This window comes from Carassius carassius, unplaced genomic scaffold, assembly GCF_963082965.1.
Source record: "Carassius carassius unplaced genomic scaffold, fCarCar2.1 SCAFFOLD_57, whole genome shotgun sequence".
Classification (NCBI taxonomy): Eukaryota; Metazoa; Chordata; class Actinopteri; order Cypriniformes; family Cyprinidae; genus Carassius; species Carassius carassius.
In genome coordinates, this window is record NW_026775196.1 from 1213602 (window position 1) to 1236388 (window position 22787).

Consider the following 22787-nt stretch of genomic DNA (forward strand, 5'->3'; position numbering starts at 1 on the left):
ACTGGAGATTACAGTGGCTGATCTTTAATTAGCCCTCTCTTTGCAGCAGCTTTCGCTTACGGCCATACCAACCTGGCTATGCCCGATCTCGTGTGATCTCGGAAGCTAAGCAGGTTTGGGCTTGGTTAGTACTTGGATGGGAGACTGCCTGGGAATACCAGGTGCTGTAAGCTTTTGGGTTTTATTCCGAACTTATATAATGAACTGGAGATTAGAGTGTCTGATCTTTAAATAGCCCTCTCTTTGCAGCAGCTTTCGCTTACGGCCATACCAACCTGGCTATGCCCGATCTCGTCTGGTCTCGGAAGCTAAGCAGGTTTGGGCCTGGTTAGTACTTGGATGGGAGACTGCCTGGGAATACCAGGTGCTGTAAGCTTTTGTGTTTTATTCCGAACTTATATAATGAACTGGAGATTAGAGTGTCTGATCTTTAAATAGCCCTCTCTTTGCAGCAGCTTTCACTTACAGCCATACCAACCTGAGGGCGCTAGAGAGCTACAGGAAGTGTTGGCTGCAGTTGGGAGAGGAGGGCTCTCCTCCATTTTGATTTTTCTGTCAGTGTTTGTTTTGTGAGTTGTTTTTGGACTTTAGTTTAGTTTATTTTTTGTGTTTTTTCAGTTTTAAACCACCTAACAGCAGCATCTTGCTGGCTGGAGGGTGGTTAATTTTTTGTTTGATTTTTGTACAATGGACGGATTATTGGCAAACGACACTGGACTGGCTGGAGAGACACGCATGGCAAACGACACTGGAATGGCTGGAGAGACACGTATGGCAAACGAAACTGGACTGGCTGGAGAGACACGTATGGCAAACGACACTGGACTGCTTGGAGAGACACGTATGGCAAATGACCCTGGACTGGCTGGAGAGACACGCATGGCAAATGACCCTGGAGTGGAGTATCGACAACGAGCAGGACACGGTAAAAAACAAGATGCAAGAGATAAAATTGTTGAAAGGAAATACTTAAAGGAGGCAACTGTGATTGTGAATGTCGAGAACGTAAATGAGGTGAGAGCTGTGGATATTATTAAAGCGGTGATGGAAAAATGTGGATATGGTAAAATTTTAGCACTAAGGCCAAGACAAGGAAAGGAATATGAACTGACAATGGAGAAAGAAGAAACATGTGATGAACTGACTGAGGGATTGTTAATTAAAGGAGTTAACTGTGAGATAAAGAAACTGCAAAATAGAGATTATGTTGTTTCCTTCATGCACCTGCCCGTCTACCTTGATGATAAAGACATTTTTAGAAAATTGGAGGGATGGGGAGTTAATCCCATTTCAAAATTAAAAAGAAGATGCTACCCGGGCACTGAAATAGAGGATGGAACAAGGTTTTTAAAAGTGAGATTCCCCAAGGAGGTGGCATCATTGCCCTACAGCACAAAGCTGGAAACAGCAGAAGGGCCGCAGTACTTTAGGGTGATGCACAGCCACCAGGTGAAGACCTGTAAGCTGTGCATGAGCCCGGATCATCTGCTCAAAGAATGCCCTGAATTTAAGTGTCACAAGTGCGAGGAAAGGGGGCATTTCGCAAGGGATTGCAATGTGGTCAGATGCCCGGAGTGTCAAAAGATTTTAAACAAGTGTGAGTGTTGGATGGAGGGAGAGGAAGGAGGTCTGGAGCATCGGGTGGACGGACAGGTGCATGAAGGAAACACTGAAGAGGAAGGAGATATTGATGAAGGACAAGGGGATGAAGGATTATCACAAAAGGAAACAGAAAGAGGAACAGGCAACCAAGAGGAAGAAGAAGAAGGAAAAAAGAATGATATGGATGAGGAACAAACAGCAGAACAGAATACCCAATGGACAGAAATGGAAATATCGGACAGTTTTAAAAATCTTTTGGATAATGTGGAGAGGGATGGACAGGGAATGTATGATCAAAACAAAGAAATGGACAGTGAAGAAGAAACAAGGATGGACAACATGGGAAAAGACAGAGGGGAGAGAGGACAAAGTAGAAGAAGAACATTAAAGGTAAAACCAAATGTGGAAAATGCAAGAAAAAAGTTAATGACAAGGGGCCGAGTAAAAAGTGTAAACATATATGAAGTGTTAAGAGGGCTGGAGGGAGAAGATGGAAAATAATGGTTTTTATGTATTTATTTTTATTTATTTTAATGGTTTTAAGTTGTGTTTTAATGCAAGGGGATTGATGGACATGGGTAAATTTGAAAAGGTGAAAGAAATGTGTAAAGGAGAGGATGTGATTTTATTACAAGAAACTAACTGGAGGGAAGAGTACATGACTGAAATAAGGAAAAGGTGGAGCGGAGAGATTTTATATAACAATGGTGATGGGAGGCTTGGAAGAGGAGTTGCGATTTTAATAAAAGAAAACTGTGGGGTATCATGTAAAACAATATATAATGACGTAGATGGGAAATGTATTGCGGTTGAAATGGAGTATGAGGAGAAAAAAGTTATTGTAGTTAATATTCATGCACCGACTGTAGAGAATGAAAAGAAGGAATATTTTAATGTATTAAGAGATTTTTTAAAAAAGCATAAAGAAGTTATTATGATGGGTGATTTTAATACCGTTTTCAGTAAATTAGAAATGGGTGAGGGAATGGTTTTTAAAAATGATAAAGGAAGAAAAGAACTGAAACTATTAATGGAAGAAAATAATATAATTGATGTATGGAGAGAAAGAAATGAAAAAAAGAAAGAATATTCAAGGAGGCAATTAGTAGGGAATTTTATGTGTAAGAAAAGGATTGATTTTATTTTGTGTACAAGGAACATTGAAGGATATATCGGTAACATTAAATATGAAGAATCAAGCTTAAGTGACCATAAACCAATTTTTTTGCAAGTAGACTGGAGTTCAGTGAAAAGAGGGCCGGGTGTATGGGTGTTAAATGTAGAGGTTTTGAAGAATGAGGAGTATGTTTTAAGTATTAAAGAAATTATTGAAAAAGAAAAGGAGAATGAAATGTACAGTGAAGATAAAAGGATATGGTGGGAAAATGTTAAATATTTAGTTAAAAAATTCACAATAAAGTATTGCAAATTAATACAGATATGTAAGAGGAAGAAGGAGAGAGAAATAAGAGAAAAATTGGAAAAGGAATTAAATGAGAATGGGAAAGATATACAAAAAATAAAAGAATTGGAGGGAATATTGAAAGAAATGGAAGAGAAAAAATATGAAGGAGCAAGACTAAGAAGTAAAGCTAAATATACTGTGGAGGGAGAAAAATGTACAAAATTTTTCTTTGATCTAGAAAAAATACGAGGGAAAGCTGGAATGATTAAAGAAATAAGAGGAAAAAATGGTGTAGTGGTGGAAACAAATGAGGAAATATTAAAAGAAGTAAAAGCATATTATGAGAACCTGTTTAGTACTGAGGGGTTGAAGGAAGAAGAGAAATTGGAGTTACTTAAGCAAATAAAAACAACAGTAGGAGAAGTAGACAAAAAAGAGTGTGATGAAGAGATAAGAGAAGAAGAGATAAAAAGAGCAATAAGTGAATTAAACAAAAATAAAAGTCCAGGTATAGATGGTTTGGGGAGTGAATTTTATATAGTTTTTAAAGATTTTTTAACCAGTATTTTAAAAGAAGTATATGAAGAGATCTTTAAAAAAGAAGAAATGAATCAGAGAATGGGGATGGGATTATTAAAGTTGATATATAAAAGAAAAGGAGATAAAGTAGACTTAAAAAATTATAGACCAATTACAATGTTGAATACAGATCTGAAAATTTTAACAAAAGTTTTAGCCAACAGATTGAAAGAGGTAATGCCAACCATAATTGAAACAAATCAAGTGTATGGAGTTAAAGGGAAAGATATAGCGGACACAACTTTAAGTATAATAGATAGAATAAGATATATGAAAGAAAAAAACAAAAAAGGATATGTTATTAGTTTGGATTTCGAAAAGGCTTTTGATAGAGTGGAGCATGAATATTTATTTGGAATTTTAAGAAGGTACGGGTTTGGGGAAAATTTTATCAAGTGGATTACAATTTTATATAGGGGAGCAATAACAAGAATACAGTGTAATGGTTTTTTAACTGAATGTTTTAAAATTACTAGATCAATAAGACAAGGATGTCCATTATCAGCGCTTTTATATTCTTTAGTTGCAGAACCATTGGGATTAGCTATTAAAATAGACGAAGACATAAGAGGGATAAACATTGAAGGAAGTGGGGGAAATGAAAAAATATTTCAATATGCAGATGATACGACAATAATAGTTAAAGATATAGAGAGTGTTAATAAAGTAATGGAAGTAGTACAGATGTTTTGTAGGGGATCAGGAGGTAAGATAAATGAAGAAAAAACGATATATATGAGATTTGGAGGAGTGACTGTTTTAACAGAGTATTTTCATTTTAAAGAAACAAAAGAAATAAGGATTTTAGGTGTTCTAATGGGAAAAGAAGAAAGGAATGTTAAAGAAAAAATGTGGGAAGAAATAGTAGGAGGTATTGAAAGAAGGTTAAATTTTTGGAAATTGAGGACATTAAGTTTAAAAGGGAAGGTTTTAATTTTAAATGTGTTAATGGTGTCAAAGTTGTGGTATGTTTTATATGTGACTGCTATGCCAATGTGGGTGGAGACAAGGTTGAAAAAATGTTTTTTAGATTTTTTATGGAATAGTAAACCGTCAAGAATTGCATATAGTACATTAATAGGAGAAATAGGGAAAGGAGGGATGGGATTAATTGATGTTGAACAGAGAAAAAATAGCTTAAGAATTAAAATAGTAAAAAAATATCTAGATGATGGTCACAAAACTGCATGGAAAAAGACAATGGAATATTTTTTAAACAAATGTGGGGATTTTAACATGGGGGATGGGATTTTATGGATGAAAACAAAGAATTGGATGACAGAGTGCTTACCAGAGTTTTATAAGGAAATGTTTAGTGCCTGGGGAAAATTTTTAGATAGACTTGAGTATGATCCACATGGGAGAGAAAACATTTTAAATCAACCTCTGTTTTTAAACCAAAACATTTTAAAACAAGACAAAGGAATTTTTTTAAAGAAATGGATGGAAGTGGGGATAACAAGAGTGAGAGATGTTTTGTATGAATTTAAAGAAGGGTTTTTACCAACACAATTTATTGTAGATGCAATGGAGGAGGCAAAAGAGGATTACAGTGAACAAGTAATACAAAATAAATATGAAATCATAAAAAATGCAATACCTAAAGAGTGGATAAAAAGAATAGAAAGTATGGAAGGAGAGCCAAAAGAGAAATGTATTCATGTGAAATTAGGGGCAAAACTGTATGATTTTAAGGAATGTACTGTGAAAATGATTTATTGTGCTTTTAGAGATGATGTTTTTAAAGAGCCGATTGCAAATGGTTACTGGGTGCAGAAATTCAAAGATTTAAAAAAAGAGTGTATATGGAGAAACATGACGGGGAAATGTGTGGAAACAAAATTGGAATGTTTGGAGTATTTTATAAGGCATAAAGTGGTTTTTACTGATGTTATTTTAAATAAAATAGGAATGGAAGAAAATGCTCTGTGTAAAGTGTGCCAGGAAGAGGAAGAGGGGATTTTACATATGTTTTTACATTGTAGAGAGCTAGAGGACTTTTTAAGGAAATGTAAATGTTTAATTAAAGATGTGACTGAGGAGTGGGATGAAAATGTAATGGAATGGAACAGAGTTGTGATGTTTGGTTGGGAAAAAAAGTTTCAAAACAAAAGTTTCATTAATCTGTGTGTAATGCTAATGAAAAGTGCAATATGGGACAGAAGAACTGTGGCTAAAAAGGAAAAAATTGTGTTGGATGTTTGGAGGATGTTTAAAAGAAAAACAGAATTATATACTGAAAGACTGTATGTGTACTTTAAAGGTGTAAATATGTTAGACTCTTTTTATGATGTTTTTACCCCAAAAGTTTATTGTGTTTTAAATGATTTAATGTGGAAGCTGCCAGGAAGTGAAGGAGATTTTTAAATTATCTATGTAAAGGAAAGATGTGTAATGTAGGGATGTGTAAAGACAATGTTCTGTATTTTCTGTTGATTGCGTTTAATCTATTGTATTTTATTGATTGAAATTTCTTAATAAAAAAAAAAAAAAAAAAAAAAAGGCTATGCCCGATCTCGTCTGATCTTGGAAGCTAAGCAGGTTTGGGCTTGGTTAGTACTTGGATGGGAGACCACCTGGGAATACCAGGTGCTGTAAGCTTTTTGGAAAATTTTCATTAGTTATGTAATAATCTTGAAAAAAAAAAAAAAAAAGAGTCAATGCCAGATCTCTTAATCTTAGCATGTTTGGTTCTGGTTACTACTTGGATGGGAGCCTGCCTGGGAATAATACCAGGTGCTGTAAGCTTTTGGGTTTTCTTCCCTACTTATATATTGAACTGGAGATTTGAGTGGCTGATCTTTAAATAGCCCTCTCTCTGCAGCAGCCTTCGCTTACGGCCATACCTGGCTATGCCTGGTTAGTACTTGGATGGGAAACCGTCTGGGAATACCAGGTGCTGAAAGCTTTTTGGAAATGTTTCACAATTTTTTACTTTTTGGAATTTTTTCACTAATTATATAATAATCGTGCAAAAAAAAAAAAAAAAGAGTCAATGCCCGATCTCTGAATCTTAGCATGTTTGGTTCTGGTTACTACTTGGATGGGAGACTGCCTGGGAATAATACCAGGTGCTGTAAGCTTTTGGGTTTTCTTCCCTACTTATATATTGAACTGGAGATTAGAGTGGCTGATCTTTAAATAGCCCTCTCTCTGCAGCAACCTTCGCTTACGGCCATACCTGGCCATGCCTGGTTAGTACTTGGATGGGAAACCGCTTGGGAATACCAGGTGCTGAAAGCTTTTTGGAAATTTTTCAAAATTTTTTACTTTTTGGAATTTCTTCACTAATTATATAATAATCGTGCATAAAAAAAAAAAAAAAAGAGTCAATGCCCGATGTCTGAATCTTAGCATGTTTGGTTCTGGTTACTACTTGGATGGGAGACCGCCTGGGAATACCAGGTGCTGTAAGCTTTTTGGAAAATTTTCATTAGTTATGTAATAATCTTGAAAAAAAAAAAAAAAAAAGAGTCAATGCCCAATCTCTGAATCTTAGAATGTTTGGTTCTGGTTACTACTTGGATGGGAGACTGCCTGAGAATAATACCAGGTGCTGTAAGCTTTTGGGTTTTCTTCCCTACTTATATATTGAACTGGAGATTAGAGTGGCTGATCTTTAAATAGCCCTCTCTCTGCAGCAGCCTTCGCTTACGGCCATACCTGGCTATGCCTGGTTAGTACTTGGATGGGAAACCGCCTGGGAATACCAGGTGCTGAAAGCTTTTTGGAAATTTTTCAAAATTTTTTACTTTTTGGAATTTTTTCACTAATTATATAATAATCGTGCAAAAAAAGAAAAAAAGAAAAAAAAAGAGTCAATGCCCTATGTCTGAATCTTAGCATGTTTGGTTCTGGTTACTACTTGGATGGGAGACCGCCTGGGATTGCCAGGTGCTGTAAGCTTTTGGGTTTTCTTCCCTACTTATATAATGTACTGGAGATTACAGTGGCTGATCTTTAATTAGCCCTCTCTTTGCAGCAGCTTTCGCTTACGGCCATTCCAACCTGGCTATGCCCGATCTCGTCTGATCTCGGAAGCTAAGCAGGTTTGGGCTTGGTTAGTACTTGGATGGGAGACCGCCTGGGAATACCAGGTGCTGTAAGCTTTTGGGTTTTGTTCCGAACTATTATAATGAACTGGAGATTAGAGTGTCTGATCTTTAAATAGCCCTCTCTTTGCAGCAGCTTTCGCTTACGGCCCTACCAACCTGGCTATGCCCGATCTCGTCTGATCTCGGAAGCTAAGCAGGTTTGGGCTTGGGTTAGTACTTGGATGGGAGACCGACTGGGAATACCAGGTGCTGTAAACTTTTTGGAAAATTTTCATTAGTTATGTAATAATCTTGAAAAAAAAAAAAAAAGAGTCAATGCCCAATCTCTGAATCTTAGAATGTTTGGTTCTGGTTACTACTTGGATGGGAGACTGCCTGAGAATAATACCAGGTGCTGTAAGCTTTTGGGTTTTCTTCCCTACTTATATATTGAACTGGAGATTAGAGTGGCTGATCTTTAAATAGCCCTCTCTCTGCAGCAGCCTTCGCTTACGGCCATACCTGGCTATGCCTGGTTAGTACTTGGATGGGAAACCGCCTGGGAATACCAGGTGCTGAAAGCTTTTTGGAAATTTTTCAAAATGTTTTACTTTTTGGAATTTTTTCACTAATTATAATTTAATCGGGCAAAAAAAAAAAAAAAAAAGAGTCAATGCCAGATCTCTGAATCTTAGAATGTTTGGTTCTGGTTACTACTTGGATGGGAGACTGCCTGGGAATAATACCAGGTGCTGAAAGCTTTTTGGAAATTTTTCAAATTTTTTTACTTTTTGGAATTTTTTCACTAATTATATAATAATCGTGCAAAAAAAAAAGAAAAGAAAAAAAGAGTCAATGCCAGATCTCTGAATCTTAGCATGTTTGGTTCTGGTTACTACTTGGATGGGAGACTGCCTGGGAATAATACCAGGTGCTGTAAGCTTTTGGGTTTTCTTCCCTACTTATATATTGAACTGGAGAATAGAGTGGCTGATCTTTAAATAGCCCTCTCTCTGCAGCAGCCTTCGCTTACGGCCATACCTGGCTATGCCTGGTTAGTACTTGGATGGGAAACCGCTTGGGAATACCAGGTGCTGAAAGCTTTTTGGAAATTTTTCACAATTTTTCACTTTTTGGAATTTTTTCACTAATTATATAATAATCGTGCAAAAAAAGAAAAAAAAAAAAAAAAAGAGTCAATGCCCTATGTCTGAATCTTAGCATGTTTGGTTCTGGTTACTACTTGGATGGGAGACCGCCTGGGATTGCCAGGTGCTGTAAGCTTTTGGGTTTTCGTCCCTACTTATATAATGTACTGGAGATTACAGTGGCTGATCTTTAATTAGCCCTCTCTTTGCAGCAGCTTTCGCTTACGGCCATTCCAACCTGGCTATGCCCGATCTCGTCTGATCTCGGAAGCTAAGCAGGTTTGGGCCTGGTTAATACTTGGATGGGAGACCGCCTGGGAATACCAGGTGCTGTAAGCTTTTGGGTTTTATTCCGAACTTATATAATGAACTGGAGATTAGAGTGTCTGATCTTTAAATAGCCCTCTCTTTGCAGCAGCTTTCGTTTACGGCCCTACCAACCTGGCTATGCCCGATCTCGTCTGATCTCGGAAGCTAAGCAGGTTTGGGCTTGGGTTAGTACTTGGATGGGAGACCGACTGGGAATACCAGGTGCTGTAAGCTTTTTGGAAAATTTTCATTAGTTATGTAATAATCTTGAAAAAAAAAAAAAAAAGAGTCAATGCCCAATCTCTGAATCTTAGAATGTTTGGTTCTGGTTACTACTTGGATGGGAGACTGCCTGAGAATAATACCAGGTGCTGTAAGCTTTTGGGTTTTCTTCCCTACTTATATATTGAACTGGAGATTAGAGTGGCTGATCTTTAAATAGCCTTCTCTCTGCAGCAGCCTTCGCTTACGGCTTGGATGGGAAACCGCCTGGGAATACCAGGTGCTGAAAGCTTTTTGGAAATTTTTCAAAATTTTTTACTTTTTGGAATTTTTTCACTAATTATATAATAATCGTGCAGAGAAAAAAAAAAAAAAAAAAAGAGTCAATGCCAGATCTCTGAATCTTAGAATGTTTGGTTCTGGTTACTACTTGGATGGGAGACTGCCTGAGAACAATACCAGGTGCTGTACGCTTTTGGGTTTTCTTCCCTACTTATATATTGAACTGGAGATTAGAGTGGCTGATCTTTAAATAGCCCTCTCTCATCAGCAGCCTTCGCTTACGGCCATACCTGGCTATGCCTGGTTAGTACTTGGATGGGAAACTGCCTGGGAATACCAGGTGCTGAAAGCTTTTTGGAAATTTTTCACAATTTTTAACTTTTTGGAATTTTTTCACTAATTATATAATAATCGTGCAAAAAAAAAAAAAAAAAAAAGAGTCAATGCCCGATCTCTGAATCTTAGCATGTTTGGTTCTGGTTACTACTTGGATGGGAGACTGCCTGGGAATAATACCAGGTGCTGTAAGCTTTTGGGTTTTCTTCCCTACTTATATATTGAACTGGAGATTAGAGTGGCTGATCTTTAAATAGCCCTCTCTTTGCAGCAGCTTTTGCTTACGGCCATACCAACCTGGCTATGCCCGATCTCGTCTGATCTCGGAGGCTAAGCAGGTTTGGGCTTGGTTAGTACTTGGATGGGAGACCGCCTGGGAATACCAGGTGCTGTAAACTTTTTGGAAAATTCTCATTAGTTATGTAATAATCTTGAAAAAAAAAAAAAAGAGTCAATGCCCAATCTCTGAATCTTAGAATGTTTGGTTCTGGTTACTACTTGGATGGGAGACTGCCTGAGAATAATACCAGGTGCTGTAAGCTTTTGGGTTTTCTTCCCTACTTATATATTGAACTGGAGATTAGAGTGGCTGATCTTTAAATAGCCCTCTCTGTGCAGCAGCCTTCGCTTACGGCTTGGATGGTAAACCGCCTGGGAATACCAGGTGCTGAAAGCTTTTTGGAAATTTTTCAAAATTTTTGACTTTTTGGAATTTTTTCACTAATTATATAAAAATCGTGCAGAAAAAAAAAAAAAAAAAAAAAAAGAGTCAATGCCAGATCTCTGAATCTTAGAATGTTTGGTTCTGGTTACTACTTGGATGGGAGACTGCCTGAGAATAATACCAGGTGCTGTAAGCTTTTGGGTTTTCTTCCCTACTTATATATTGAACTGGAGATTAGAGTGGCTGATCTTTAAATAGCCCTCTCTCTGCAGCAGCCTTCGCTTACGGCCATACCTGGCTATGCCTGGTTAGTACTTGGATGGGAAACCGCCTGGGAATACCAGGTGCTGAAAGCTTTTTGGAAATTTTTCACAATTTTTTACTTTTTGGAATTTTTTCACTAATTATATAATAATCGTGCAAAAAAAAAAAAAAAAAAAAAAAAAAGAGTCAATGCCCTATGTCTGAATCTTAGCATGTTTGGTTCTGGTTACTACTTGGATGGGAGACCGCCTGGGATTGCCAGGTGCTGTAAGCTTTTGGGTTTTCGTCCCTACTTATATAATGTACTGGAGATTACAGTGGCTGATCTTTAATTAGCCCTCTCTTTGCAGCAGCTTTCGCTTACGGCCATACCAACCTGGCTATGCCCGATCTCGTCTGATCTCGGAAGCTAAGCAGGTTTGGGCTTGGTTAGTACTTGGATGGGAGACCGCCTGGGAATACCAGGTGCTGTAAGCCTTTGGGTTTTATTCCGAACTTATATAATGTACTGGAGATTAGAGTGTCTGATCTTTAAATAGCCCTCTCTTTGCAGCAGCTTTCGCTTACGGCCCTACCAACCTGGCTATGCCCGATCTCGTCTGATCTCGGAAGCTAAGCAGGTTTGGGCTTGGGTTAGTACTTGGATGGGAGACCGACTGGGAATACCAGGTGCTGTAAGCTTTTTGGAAAATTTTCATTAGTTATGTAATAATCTTGAAAAAAAAAAAAAAGAGTCAATGCCCAATCTCTGAATCTTAGAATGTTTGGTTCTGGTTACTACTTGGATGGGAGACTGCCTGAGAATAATACCAGGTGCTGTAAGCTTTTGGGTTTTCTTCCCTACTTATATATTGAACTGGAGATTAGAGTGGCTGATCTTTAAATAGCCTTCTCTCTGCAGCAGCCTTCGCTTACGGCTTGGATGGGAAACCGCCTGGGAATACCAGGTGCTGAAAGCTTTTTGGAAATTTTTCAAAATTCTTTACTTTTTGGAATTTTTTCACTAATTATATAATAATCGTGCAAAAAAAAAAAAAAAAAAAAAAAAGAGTCAATGCCCGATCTCTGAATCTTAGCATGTTTGGTTCTGGTTACTACTTGGATGGGAGCCTGCCTGGGAATAATACCAGGTGCTGTAAGCTTTTGGGTTTTCTTCCCTACTTATATATTGAACTGGAGATTAGAGTGGCTGATCTTTAAATAGCCCTCTCTGTGCAGCAGCCTTCGCTTACGGCTTGGATGGGAAACCGCCTGGGAATACCAGGTGTTGAAAGCTTTTTGGAAATTTTTCAAAATTTTTTACTTTTTGGAATTTTTTCACTAATTATATAATAATCGTGCAGAGAAAAAAAAAAAAAAAAAAGAGTCAATGCCAGATCTCTGAATCTTAGAATGTTTGGTTCTGGTTACTACTTGGATGGGAGACTGCCTGAGAATAATACCAGGTGCTGTACGCTTTTGGGTTTTCTTCCCTACTTATATATTGAACTGGAGATTAGAGTGGCTGATCTTTAAATAGCCCTCTCTCATCAGCAGCCTTCGCTTACGGCCATACCTGGCTATGCCTGGTTAGTACTTGGATGGGAAACTGCCTGGGAATACCAGGTGCTGAAAGCTTTTTGGAAATTTTTCACAATTTTTAACTTTTTGGAATTTTTTCACTAATTATATAATAATCGTGCAAAAAAAAAAAAAAAAAAAAGAGTCAATGCCCGATCTCTGAATCTTAGCATGTTTGGTTCTGGTTACTACTTGGATGGGAGACTGCCTGGGAATAATACCAGGTGCTGTAAGCTTTTGGGTTTTCTTCCCTACTTATATATTGAACTGGAGATTAGAGTGGCTGATCTTTAAATAGCCCTCTCTTTGCAGCAGCTTTTGCTTACGGCCATACCAACCTGGCTATGCCCGATCTCGTCTGATCTCGGAAGCTAAGCAGGTTTGGGCTTGGTTAGTACTTGGATGGGAGACCGCCTGGGAATACCAGGTGCTGTAAGCTTTTTGGAAAATTCTCATTAGTTATGTAATAATCTTGAAAAAAAAAAGAGTCAATTGCCGATCTCTGAATCTTAGAATGTTTGGTTCTGGTTACTACTTGGATGGGAGACTGCCTGGGAATAATACCAGGTGCTGTAAGCTTTTGGGTTTTCTTCCCTACTTATATATTGAACTGGAGATTGGAGTGGCTGATCTTTAAATAGCCCTCTCTCTGCAGCAGCCTTCGCTTACGGCCATACCTGGCTATGCCTGGTTAGTACTTGGATGGGAAACCTCTTGGGAATACCAGGTGCTGAAAGCTTTTTGGAAATTTTTCACAATTTTTTACTTTTTGGAATTTTTTCACTAATTATATAATAATCGTGCAAAAAAAGAAAAAAAGAAAAAAAAAGAGTCAATGCCCTATGTCTGAATCTTAGCATGTTTGGTTCTGGTTACTACTTGGATGGGAGACCGCCTGGGATTGCCAGGTGCTGTAAGCTTTTGGGTTTTCGTCCCTACTTATATAATGCACTGGAGATTACAGTGCCTGATCTTTAATTCGCCCTCTCTTTGCAGCAGCTTTCGCTTACGGCCATTCCAACCTGGCTATGCCCGATCTCGTCTGATCTCGGAAGCTAAGCAGGTTTGGGCCTGGTTAGTACTTGGATGGGAGACCGCCTGGGAATACCAGGTGCTGTAAGCTTTTGGGTTTTATTCCGAACTTATATAATGAACTGGAGATTAGAGTGTCTGATCTTTAAATAGCCCTCTCTTTGCAGCAGCTTTCGCTTACGGCCCTACCAACCTGGCTATGCCCGATCTCGTCTGATCTCGGAAGCTAAGCAGGTTTGGGCTTGGGTTAGTACTTCGATGGGAGACCGACTGGGAATACCAGGTGCTGTAAGCTTTTTGGAAAATTTTCATTAGTTATGTAATAATCTTGAAAAAAAAAAAAAAAAAAAAGAGTCAATGCCCAATCTCTGAATCTTAGAATGTTTGGTTCTGGTTACTACTTGGATGGGAGACTGCCTGAGAATAATACCAGGTGCTGTAAGCTTTTGGGTTTTCTTCCCTACTTATATATTGAACTGGAGATTAGAGTGGCTGATCTTTAAATAGCTCTCTCTCTGCAGCAGCCTTCGCTTACGGCCATACCTGGCTATGCCTGGTTAGTACTTGGATGGGAAACCGCCTGGGAATACCAGGTGCTGAAAGCTTTTTGGAAATTTTTCAAAATTTTTTACTTTTTGGAATTTTTTCACTAATTATATAATAATCGTGCAAAAAAAAAAAAAAAAAAAAAAAAAAAAAAGAGTCAATGCCAGATCTCTGAATCTTAGAATGTTTGGTTCTGGTTACTACTTGGATGGGAGACTGCCTGAGAATAATACCAGGTGCTGTAAGCTTTTGGGTTTTCTTCCCTACCTATATATTGAACTGGAGATTAGAGTGGCTGATCTTTAAATATCGCTCTCTTTGCAGCAGCTTTCGCTTACGGCCATACCAACCTGGCTATGCCCGATCTCGTCTGATCTCGGAGGCTAAGCAGGTTTGGGCTTGGTTAGTACTTGGATGGGAGACCGCCTGGGAATACCAGGTGCTGTAAACTTTTTGGAAAATTTTCATTAGTTATGTAATAATTTTGAAAAAAAAAAAAAAGAGTCAATGCCCAATCTCTGAATCTTAGAATGTTTGGTTCTGGTTACTACTTGGATGGGAGACTGCCTGAGAATAATACCAGGTGCTGTAAGCTTTTGGGTTTTCTTCCCTACTTATATATTGAACTGGAGATTAGAGTGGCTGATCTTTAAATAGGCCTCTCTGTGCAGCAGCCTTCGCTTACGGCTTGGATGGGAAACCGCCTGGGAATACCAGGTGCTGAAAGCTTTTTGGAAATTTTTCAAAATTTTTTACTTTTTGGAATTTTTTCACTAATTATATAATAATCGTGCAGAGAAAAAAAAAAAAAAAAAAGAGTCAATGCCAGATCTCTGAATCTTAGAATGTTTGGTTCTGGTTACTACTTGGATGGGAGACTGCCTGAGAATAATACCAGGTGCTGTACGCTTTTGGGTTTTCTTCCCTACTTATATATTGAACTGGAGATTAGAGTGGCTGATCTTTAAATAGCCCTCTCTCATCAGCAGCCTTCGCTTACGGCCATACCTGGCTATGCCTGGTTAGTACTTGGATGGGAAACTGCCTGGGAATACCAGGTGCTGAAAGCTTTTTGGAAATTTTTCACAATTTTTAACTTTTTGGAATTTTTTCACTAATTATATAATAATCGTGCAAAAAAAAAAAAAAAAAAGAGTCAATGCCCGATCTCTGAATCTTAGCATGTTTGGTTCTGGTTACTACTTGGATGGGAGACTGCCTGGGAATAATACCAGGTGCTGTAAGCTTTTGGGTTTTCTTCCCTACTTATATATTGAACTGGAGATTAGAGTGGCTGATCTTTAAATAGCCCTCTCTTTGCAGCAGCTTTTGCTTACGGCCATACCAACCTGGCTATGCCCGATCTCGTCTGATCTCGGAAGCTAAGCAGGTTTGGGCTTGGTTAGTACTTGGATGGGAGACCGCCTGGGAATACCAGGTGCTGTAAGCTTTTTGGAAAATTCTCATTAGTTATGTAATAATCTTGAAAAAAAAAAAGAGTCAATTGCCGATCTCTGAATCTTAGAATGTTTGGTTCTGGTTACTACTTGGATGGGAGACTGCCTGGGAATAATACCAGGTGCTGTAAGCTTTTGGGTTTTCTTCCCTACTTATATATTGAACTGGAGATTGGAGTGGCTGATCTTTAAATAGCCCTCTCTCTGCAGCAGCCTTCGCTTACGGCCATACCTGGCTATGCCTGGTTAGTACTTGGATGGGAAACCTCTTGGGAATACCAGGTGCTGAAAGCTTTTTGGAAATTTTTCACAATTTTTTACTTTTTGGAATTTTTTCACTAATTATATAATAATCGTGCAAAAAAAGAAAAAAAGAAAAAAAAAGAGTCAATGCCCTATGTCTGAATCTTAGCATGTTTGGTTCTGGTTACTACTTGGATGGGAGACCGCCTGGGATTGCCAGGTGCTGTAAGCTTTTGGGTTTTCGTCCCTACTTATATAATGCACTGGAGATTACAGTGCCTGATCTTTAATTCGCCCTCTCTTTGCAGCAGCTTTCGCTTACGGCCATTCCAACCTGGCTATGCCCGATCTCGTCTGATCTCGGAAGCTAAGCAGGTTTGGGCCTGGTTAGTACTTGGATGGGAGACCGCCTGGGAATACCAGGTGCTGTAAGCTTTTGGGTTTTATTCCGAACTTATATAATGAACTGGAGATTAGAGTGTCTGATCTTTAAATAGCCCTCTCTTTGCAGCAGCTTTCGCTTACGGCCCTACCAACCTGGCTATGCCCGATCTCGTCTGATCTCGGAAGCTAAGCAGGTTTGGGCTTGGGTTAGTACTTCGATGGGAGACCGACTGGGAATACCAGGTGCTGTAAGCTTTTTGGAAAATTTTCATTAGTTATGTAATAATCTTGAAAAAAAAAAAAAAGAGTCAATGCCCAATCTCTGAATCTTAGAATGTTTGGTTCTGGTTACTACTTGGATGGGAGACTGCCTGAGAATAATACCAGGTGCTGTAAGCTTTTGGGTTTTCTTCCCTACTTATATATTGAACTGGAGATTAGAGTGGCTGATCTTTAAATAGCTCTCTCTCTGCAGCAGCCTTCGCTTACGGCCATACCTGGCTATGCCTGGTTAGTACTTGGATGGGAAACCGCCTGGGAATACCAGGTGCTGAAAGCTTTTTGGAAATTTTTCAAAATTTTTTACTTTTTGGAATTTTTTCACTAATTATATAATAATCGTGCAAAAAAAAAAAAAAAAAAAAAAAAAAAAAAGAGTCAATGCCAGATCTCTGAATCTTAGAATGTTTGGTTCTGGTTACTACTTGGATGGGAGACTGCCTGAGAATAATACCAGGTGCTGTAAGCTTTTGGGTTTTCTTCCCTACCTATATATTGAACTGGAGATTAGAGTGGCTGATCTTTAAATATCGCTCTCTTTGCAGCAGCTTTCGCTTACGGCCATACCAACCTGGCTATGCCCGATCTCGTCTGATCTCGGAGGCTAAGCAGGTTTGGGCTTGGTTAGTACTTGGATGGGAGACCGCCTGGGAATACCAGGTGCTGTAAACTTTTTGGAAAATTTTCATTAGTTATGTAATAATTTTGAAAAAAAAAAAAAAGAGTCAATGCCCAATCTCTGAATCTTAGAATGTTTGGTTCTGGTTACTACTTGGATGGGAGACTGCCTGAGAATAATACCAGGTGCTGTAAGCTTTTGGGTTTTCTTCCCTACTTATATATTGAACTGGAGATTAGAGTGGCTGATCTTTAAATAGGCCTCTCTGTGCAGCAGCCTTCGCTTACGGCTTGGATGGGAAACCGCCTGGGAATACCAGGTGCTGAAAGCTTTTTGGAAATTTTTCAAAATTTTTTACTTTTTGGAATTTTTTCACTAATTATATAATAATCGTGCAGAGAAAAAAAAAAAAAAAAAAGAGTCAATGCCAGATCTCTGAATCTTAGAATGTTTGGTTCTGGTTACTACTTGGATGGGAGACTGCCTGAGAATAATACCAGGTGCTGTACGCTTTTGGGTTTTCTTCCCTACTTATATATTGAACTGGAGATTAGAGTGGCTGATCTTTAAATAGCCCTCTCTCATCAGCAGCCTTCGCTTACGGCCATACCTGGCTATGCCTGGTTAGTACTTGGATGGGAAACTGCCTGGGAATACCAGGTGCTGAAAGCTTTTTGGAAATTTTTCACAATTTTTAACTTTTTGGAATTTTTTCACTAATTATATAATAATCGTGCAAAAAAAAAAAAAAAAAAGAGTCAATGCCCGATCTCTGAATCTTAGCATGTTTGGTTCTGGTTACTACTTGGATGGGAGACTGCCTGGGAATAATACCAGGTGCTGTAAGCTTTTGGGTTTTCTTCCCTACTTATATATTGAACTGGAGATTAGAGTGGCTGATCTTTAAATAGCCCTCTCTTTGCAGCAGCTTTTGCTTACGGCCATACCAACCTGGCTATGCCCGATCTCGTCTGATCTCGGAAGCTAAGCAGGTTTGGGCTTGGTTAGTACTTGGATGGGAGACCGCCTGGGAATACCAGGTGCTGTAAGCTTTTTGGAAAATTCTCATTAGTTATGTAATAATCTTGAAAAAAAAAAAGAGTCAATTGCCGATCTCTGAATCTTAGAATGTTTGGTTCTGGTTACTACTTGGATGGGAGACTGCCTGGGAATAATACCAGGTGCTGTAAGCTTTTGGGTTTTCTTCCCTACTTATATATTGAACTGGAGATTGGAGTGGCTGATCTTTAAATAGCCCTCTCTCTGCAGCAGCCTTCGCTTACGGCCATACCTGGCTATGCCTGGTTAGTACTTGGATGGGAAACCTCTTGGGAATACCAGGTGCTGAAAGCTTTTTGGAAATTTTTCACAATTTTTTACTTTTTGGAATTTTTTCACTAATTATATAATAATCGTGCAAAAAAAGAAAAAAAGAAAAAAAAAGAGTCAATGCCCTATGTCTGAATCTTAGCATGTTTGGTTCTGGTTACTACTTGGATGGGAGACCGCCTGGGATTGCCAGGTGCTGTAAGCTTTTGGGTTTTCGTCCCTACTTATATAATGCACTGGAGATTACAGTGCCTGATCTTTAATTCGCCCTCTCTTTGCAGCAGCTTTCGCTTACGGCCATTCCAACCTGGCTATGCCCGATCTCGTCTGATCTCGGAAGCTAAGCAGGTTTGGGCCTGGTTAGTACTTGGATGGGAGACCGCCTGGGAATACCAGGTGCTGTAAGCTTTTGGGTTTTATTCCGAACTTATATAATGAACTGGAGATTAGAGTGTCTGATCTTTAAATAGCCCTCTCTTTGCAGCAGCTTTCGCTTACGGCCCTACCAACCTGGCTATGCCCGATCTCGTCTGATCTCGGAAGCTAAGCAGGTTTGGGCTTGGGTTAGTACTTCGATGGGAGACCGACTGGGAATACCAGGTGCTGTAAGCTTTTTGGAAAATTTTCATTAGTTATGTAATAATCTTGAAAAAAAAAAAAAAGAGTCAATGCCCAATCTCTGAATCTTAGAATGTTTGGTTCTGGTTACTACTTGGATGGGAGACTGCCTGAGAATAATACCAGGTGCTGTAAGCTTTTGGGTTTTCTTCCCTACTTATATATTGAACTGGAGATTAGAGTGGCTGATCTTTAAATAGCTCTCTCTCTGCAGCAGCCTTCGCTTACGGCCATACCTGGCTATGCCTGGTTAGTACTTGGATGGGAAACCGCCTGGGAATACCAGGTGCTGAAAGCTTTTTGGAAATTTTTCAAAATTTTTTACTTTTTGGAATTTTTTCACTAATTATATAATAATCGTGCAAAAAAAAAAAAAAAAAAAAAAAAAAAAAAGAGTCAATGCCAGATCTCTGAATCTTAGAATGTTTGGTTCTGGTTACTACTTGGATGGGAGACTGCCTGAGAATAATACCAGGTGCTGTAAGCTTTTGGGTTTTCTTCCCTACCTATATATTGAACTGGAGATTAGAGTGGCTGATCTTTAATAATCGCTCTCTTTGCAGCAGCTTTCGCTTACGGCCATACCAACCTGGCTATGCCCGATCTCGTCTGATCTCGGAGGCTAAGCAGGTTTGGGCTTGGTTAGTACTTGGATGGGAGACCGCCTGGGAATACCAGGTGCTGTAAACTTTTTGGAAAATTTTCATTAGTTATGTAATAATCTTGAAAAAAAAAAAAAAGAGTCAATGCCCAATCTCTGAATCTTAGAATGTTTGGTTCTGGTTACTACTTGGATGGGAGACTGCCTGAGAATAATACCAGGTGCTGTAAGCTTTTGGGTTTTCTTCCCTACTTATATATTGAACTGGAGATTAGAGTGGCTGATCTTTAAATAGCCCTCTCTCTGCAGCAGCCTTCGCTTACGGCCATACCTGGCTATGCCTGGTTAGTACTTGGATGGGAAACCGCCTGGGAATACCAGGTGCTGAAAGCTTTTTGGAAATTTTTCACAATTTTTTACTTTTTGGAATTTTTTCACAAATTATATAATAATCGTGCCAAAAAAAAAAAAAAAAAAAAAAAGAGTCAATGCCTGATCTCTGAATCTTAGCATGTTTGGTTCTGGTTACTACTTGGATGGGAGACTGCCTGGGAATAATACCAGGTGCTGTAAGCTTTTGGGTTTTCTTCCCTACCTATATATTGAACTTGAGATTAGAGTGGCTGATCTTTAAATAGCCCTCTCTCTGCAGCAGCCTTCGCTTACGGCCATACCTGGCTATGCCTGGTTAGTACTTGGATGGGAAACCGCCTGGGAATACCAGGTGCTGAAAGCTTTTTGGAAATTTTTCAAAATTTTTTACTTTTTGGAATTTTTTAACTGATTATATAACAATCGTGCAAAAAAAAAAAAAAACAAACAAAAAAAAAAGAGTCAATGCCCGATGTCTGAATCTTAGCATGTTTGTTCTGGTTACTACTTGGATGGGAGACCGCCTGGGATTGCCAGGTGCTGTTAGCTTTTGGGTTTTCGTCCCTACTTATATAATGTACTGGAGATTACAGTGGCTGATCTTTAAATAGCCCTCTCTTTGCAGCAGCTTTCGCTTACGGCCATACCAACCTGGCTATACCCGATCTTTTCTGATCTCGGAAGCTAAGCAGGTTTGGGCCTGGTTAGTACTTGGATGGGAGACCGCCTGGGAATACCAGGTGCTGTAAGCTTTTGGGTTTTATTCCGAACTTATATAATGAACTGGAGATTAGAGTGTCTGATCTTTAAATAGCCCTCTCTTTGCAGCAGCTTTCGCTTACGGCCATACCAACCTGGCGGCGCTAGTGAGTTGTACAGGAAGTGAGTTGGCAGTTTGAGCAGTTGGTGATAGAGGCTCACCTATTTTGATTTGGTTTTTGTTCATTATTTTTTGGGAAAAGCTTTATTTTGTTGTTTTTGTTTTGACTTTTTTCTCCTCCCAGCAGCTCACGCTGTTTGGGGGGGGAGTTTTTTTTTGGCTTTAATTTTCAAAATGGACAGATTACCGGCAACGACCACAGCAATGGCACGAGAAACACGGAGTGGAAATGAAGTCGATCTTGAACAAAGACACAGAGATGGACATGAAAAAGAAACAAAGAAGGAAACCTGGAAAAGAGTTTACAAAAAGGAAGCAACAGTAACAGTTGATTTAATGGATTTGGATGATGTGAGAGCAGTGGATATTATAATGTCAGTGACAGAAAAAGTTGGAGAAGGGAAAATCTTGGCGGTTCGACCGAAACAAACCAGATGTTATGAGGTGACTTTGGAGACCGAGGAGGACATCGAGGAGCTGATGAATGGAGTAATAATCAAAGGAAAAACCTGTGAGGTAACAAGACTTCAAAACAGAGATTTTGTTGTTTCTTTTATGCATCTCCCTGTTTACATGGATGACGAGGAAATTTTAAAGAAATTGGAGGGATGGGGAGTTCTCCCCATCTCTAAAATAAAGAGAAGGTTTTATCCTGGCACAAATATTGAAGACGGAACAAGATTTGTAAAAACAAGATTCCCCAGAGAAGTGATCTCACTCCCGTATAGCACCAAGTTTGTCACAGCAGAAGGACCACAGCACTTTCGGGTCATGCATAGCCAGCAGGTAAAGACATGCAGGTTGTGCATGAGCCCAGAGCATATGGTGAAAGACTGTCCGGAGTTTAGATGTTACAAATGCAATGAGAGGGGACACATGGCGAGGGACTGCAGGGTGGTAAAATGCCCGGATTGCAAGGAGGTGCTAAGCAAGTGTGAATGCTGGATGGAAAACGAGGAAGAAGATGAAGAAGGTGTGAGTGGGCAGATGCATGACAGTGAAAAGGAGCAAGAGGAAGGAACAACAACAACACAGACTAATGAAACCAACGAAAATAAGGACAAAGGAGAACAGAGAGAAGAAAGTTACATACAGGAAGAACAATCACAACAAGGGGGTGAAGCGGAGATGCAAACTGCAGAGACCCCTTGAAATACTTTTGGACAAAATAGAACATCAAAGGATCGTAAATGAAGAACAGACTGTTGAAATGGGCAGTGAAGAGGAAAAGGAGGACAAAGCTGGGATACAAATGAAAAGAAGAAGATCGATCAAGGTAAAACCAAGTTTGGGCGGGGTAAGGAAAAAAGTAGTTAAAGAGGACTTGTTGAAAAATGTAAACCGATTTGAACTGTTAAAGGATATGGGGGAGATCGAATGAAAAACAATGGTTTTTATGAATACTTTTTTCTGTCTTATGCTCATAAAGTTGGTAACTTTTAATGCAAGAGGACTTCAAGATGTTAGAAAGTTTGATAAAGTAAAAGAAATGTGTAAAAAAGAAGACATAATAATGCTACAAGAAACAAATTGGACAGATAGGTCTATAATTGAAATGAGGAAAAGGTGGAATGGGGAAATTCTGTATAATAATGGTGATGAAAGAAATGGTAGAGGTGTGGCAATTTTAATAAGGGAAAACAGTGGTGTAAGCTGTAAAGAAATATACAAAGATGAAATAGGGAAATGTTTGATAGTGGAAATGAGTTACGAAGAGAAGAACATACTACTGGTCAACATACATGCACCAACGAAAAAAGAAGAAAAGAGATCATTTTTTAACACTATCAAGACAATTGTGAGGAATTATAAATATATAATTATGATGGGGGATTTTAATACAGTTTTTAGCAGACAAGATATAGCGGAGGGTATGAGTTTCAAAAGTGATACGGGAAGGAAAGAGTTAAGATCACTAATGGAGGAAAACTATATGATGGCTGTATGGAGGGAAAGGAATGAAAGCAAAAGAGAATACTCGAGAAGACAAATAGTAGGCAATTTCATTTATCAAACAAGAAT

At 38.8% G+C, this 22787-nt stretch overlaps 22 non-coding genes across 22 annotated transcripts; all 22 read left to right on the plus strand.

The window, feature by feature from the left end:
* Positions 1-54: 54 nt before the first annotated feature.
* Positions 55-173, plus strand: LOC132138602 (5S ribosomal RNA). The gene has a single exon (XR_009432888.1). It is a non-coding gene; the product is annotated as a 5S ribosomal RNA (ribosomal RNA).
* Positions 174-257: 84 nt separating this feature from the next.
* On the plus strand, positions 258-376 carry LOC132138407 (5S ribosomal RNA). Its single transcript, XR_009432700.1, has one exon. It is a non-coding gene; the product is annotated as a 5S ribosomal RNA (ribosomal RNA).
* A 7200-nt stretch (positions 377-7576) lies between these two features.
* LOC132138325 (5S ribosomal RNA) lies at positions 7577-7695 on the plus strand. The gene has a single exon (XR_009432623.1). It is a non-coding gene; the product is annotated as a 5S ribosomal RNA (ribosomal RNA).
* Positions 7696-7779: 84 nt separating this feature from the next.
* Positions 7780-7899, plus strand: LOC132138957 (5S ribosomal RNA). Its single transcript, XR_009433230.1, has one exon. It is a non-coding gene; the product is annotated as a 5S ribosomal RNA (ribosomal RNA).
* A 1089-nt stretch (positions 7900-8988) lies between these two features.
* Positions 8989-9107, plus strand: LOC132138488 (5S ribosomal RNA). Its single transcript, XR_009432778.1, has one exon. It is a non-coding gene; the product is annotated as a 5S ribosomal RNA (ribosomal RNA).
* Positions 9108-9191: 84 nt separating this feature from the next.
* On the plus strand, positions 9192-9311 carry LOC132138934 (5S ribosomal RNA). The gene has a single exon (XR_009433208.1). It is a non-coding gene; the product is annotated as a 5S ribosomal RNA (ribosomal RNA).
* An 885-nt stretch (positions 9312-10196) lies between these two features.
* On the plus strand, positions 10197-10315 carry LOC132138646 (5S ribosomal RNA). Its single transcript, XR_009432931.1, has one exon. It is a non-coding gene; the product is annotated as a 5S ribosomal RNA (ribosomal RNA).
* Positions 10316-11203: 888 nt separating this feature from the next.
* LOC132137711 (5S ribosomal RNA) lies at positions 11204-11322 on the plus strand. Its single transcript, XR_009432037.1, has one exon. It is a non-coding gene; the product is annotated as a 5S ribosomal RNA (ribosomal RNA).
* Positions 11323-11406: 84 nt separating this feature from the next.
* LOC132138876 (5S ribosomal RNA) lies at positions 11407-11526 on the plus strand. Its single transcript, XR_009433153.1, has one exon. It is a non-coding gene; the product is annotated as a 5S ribosomal RNA (ribosomal RNA).
* A 1199-nt stretch (positions 11527-12725) lies between these two features.
* On the plus strand, positions 12726-12844 carry LOC132137754 (5S ribosomal RNA). Its single transcript, XR_009432077.1, has one exon. It is a non-coding gene; the product is annotated as a 5S ribosomal RNA (ribosomal RNA).
* A 565-nt stretch (positions 12845-13409) lies between these two features.
* LOC132137811 (5S ribosomal RNA) lies at positions 13410-13528 on the plus strand. The gene has a single exon (XR_009432132.1). It is a non-coding gene; the product is annotated as a 5S ribosomal RNA (ribosomal RNA).
* An 84-nt stretch (positions 13529-13612) lies between these two features.
* LOC132138919 (5S ribosomal RNA) lies at positions 13613-13732 on the plus strand. The gene has a single exon (XR_009433193.1). It is a non-coding gene; the product is annotated as a 5S ribosomal RNA (ribosomal RNA).
* Positions 13733-14315: 583 nt separating this feature from the next.
* On the plus strand, positions 14316-14434 carry LOC132138647 (5S ribosomal RNA). The gene has a single exon (XR_009432932.1). It is a non-coding gene; the product is annotated as a 5S ribosomal RNA (ribosomal RNA).
* Positions 14435-15314: 880 nt separating this feature from the next.
* LOC132137755 (5S ribosomal RNA) lies at positions 15315-15433 on the plus strand. Its single transcript, XR_009432078.1, has one exon. It is a non-coding gene; the product is annotated as a 5S ribosomal RNA (ribosomal RNA).
* Positions 15434-15999: 566 nt separating this feature from the next.
* LOC132137812 (5S ribosomal RNA) lies at positions 16000-16118 on the plus strand. Its single transcript, XR_009432133.1, has one exon. It is a non-coding gene; the product is annotated as a 5S ribosomal RNA (ribosomal RNA).
* An 84-nt stretch (positions 16119-16202) lies between these two features.
* Positions 16203-16322, plus strand: LOC132138920 (5S ribosomal RNA). Its single transcript, XR_009433194.1, has one exon. It is a non-coding gene; the product is annotated as a 5S ribosomal RNA (ribosomal RNA).
* A 577-nt stretch (positions 16323-16899) lies between these two features.
* LOC132138648 (5S ribosomal RNA) lies at positions 16900-17018 on the plus strand. The gene has a single exon (XR_009432933.1). It is a non-coding gene; the product is annotated as a 5S ribosomal RNA (ribosomal RNA).
* An 880-nt stretch (positions 17019-17898) lies between these two features.
* LOC132137756 (5S ribosomal RNA) lies at positions 17899-18017 on the plus strand. The gene has a single exon (XR_009432079.1). It is a non-coding gene; the product is annotated as a 5S ribosomal RNA (ribosomal RNA).
* Positions 18018-18583: 566 nt separating this feature from the next.
* On the plus strand, positions 18584-18702 carry LOC132137813 (5S ribosomal RNA). Its single transcript, XR_009432134.1, has one exon. It is a non-coding gene; the product is annotated as a 5S ribosomal RNA (ribosomal RNA).
* Positions 18703-18786: 84 nt separating this feature from the next.
* On the plus strand, positions 18787-18906 carry LOC132138921 (5S ribosomal RNA). Its single transcript, XR_009433195.1, has one exon. It is a non-coding gene; the product is annotated as a 5S ribosomal RNA (ribosomal RNA).
* A 577-nt stretch (positions 18907-19483) lies between these two features.
* LOC132138649 (5S ribosomal RNA) lies at positions 19484-19602 on the plus strand. The gene has a single exon (XR_009432934.1). It is a non-coding gene; the product is annotated as a 5S ribosomal RNA (ribosomal RNA).
* Positions 19603-20518: 916 nt separating this feature from the next.
* LOC132137949 (5S ribosomal RNA) lies at positions 20519-20637 on the plus strand. The gene has a single exon (XR_009432266.1). It is a non-coding gene; the product is annotated as a 5S ribosomal RNA (ribosomal RNA).
* Positions 20638-22787: the final 2150 nt, after the last annotated feature.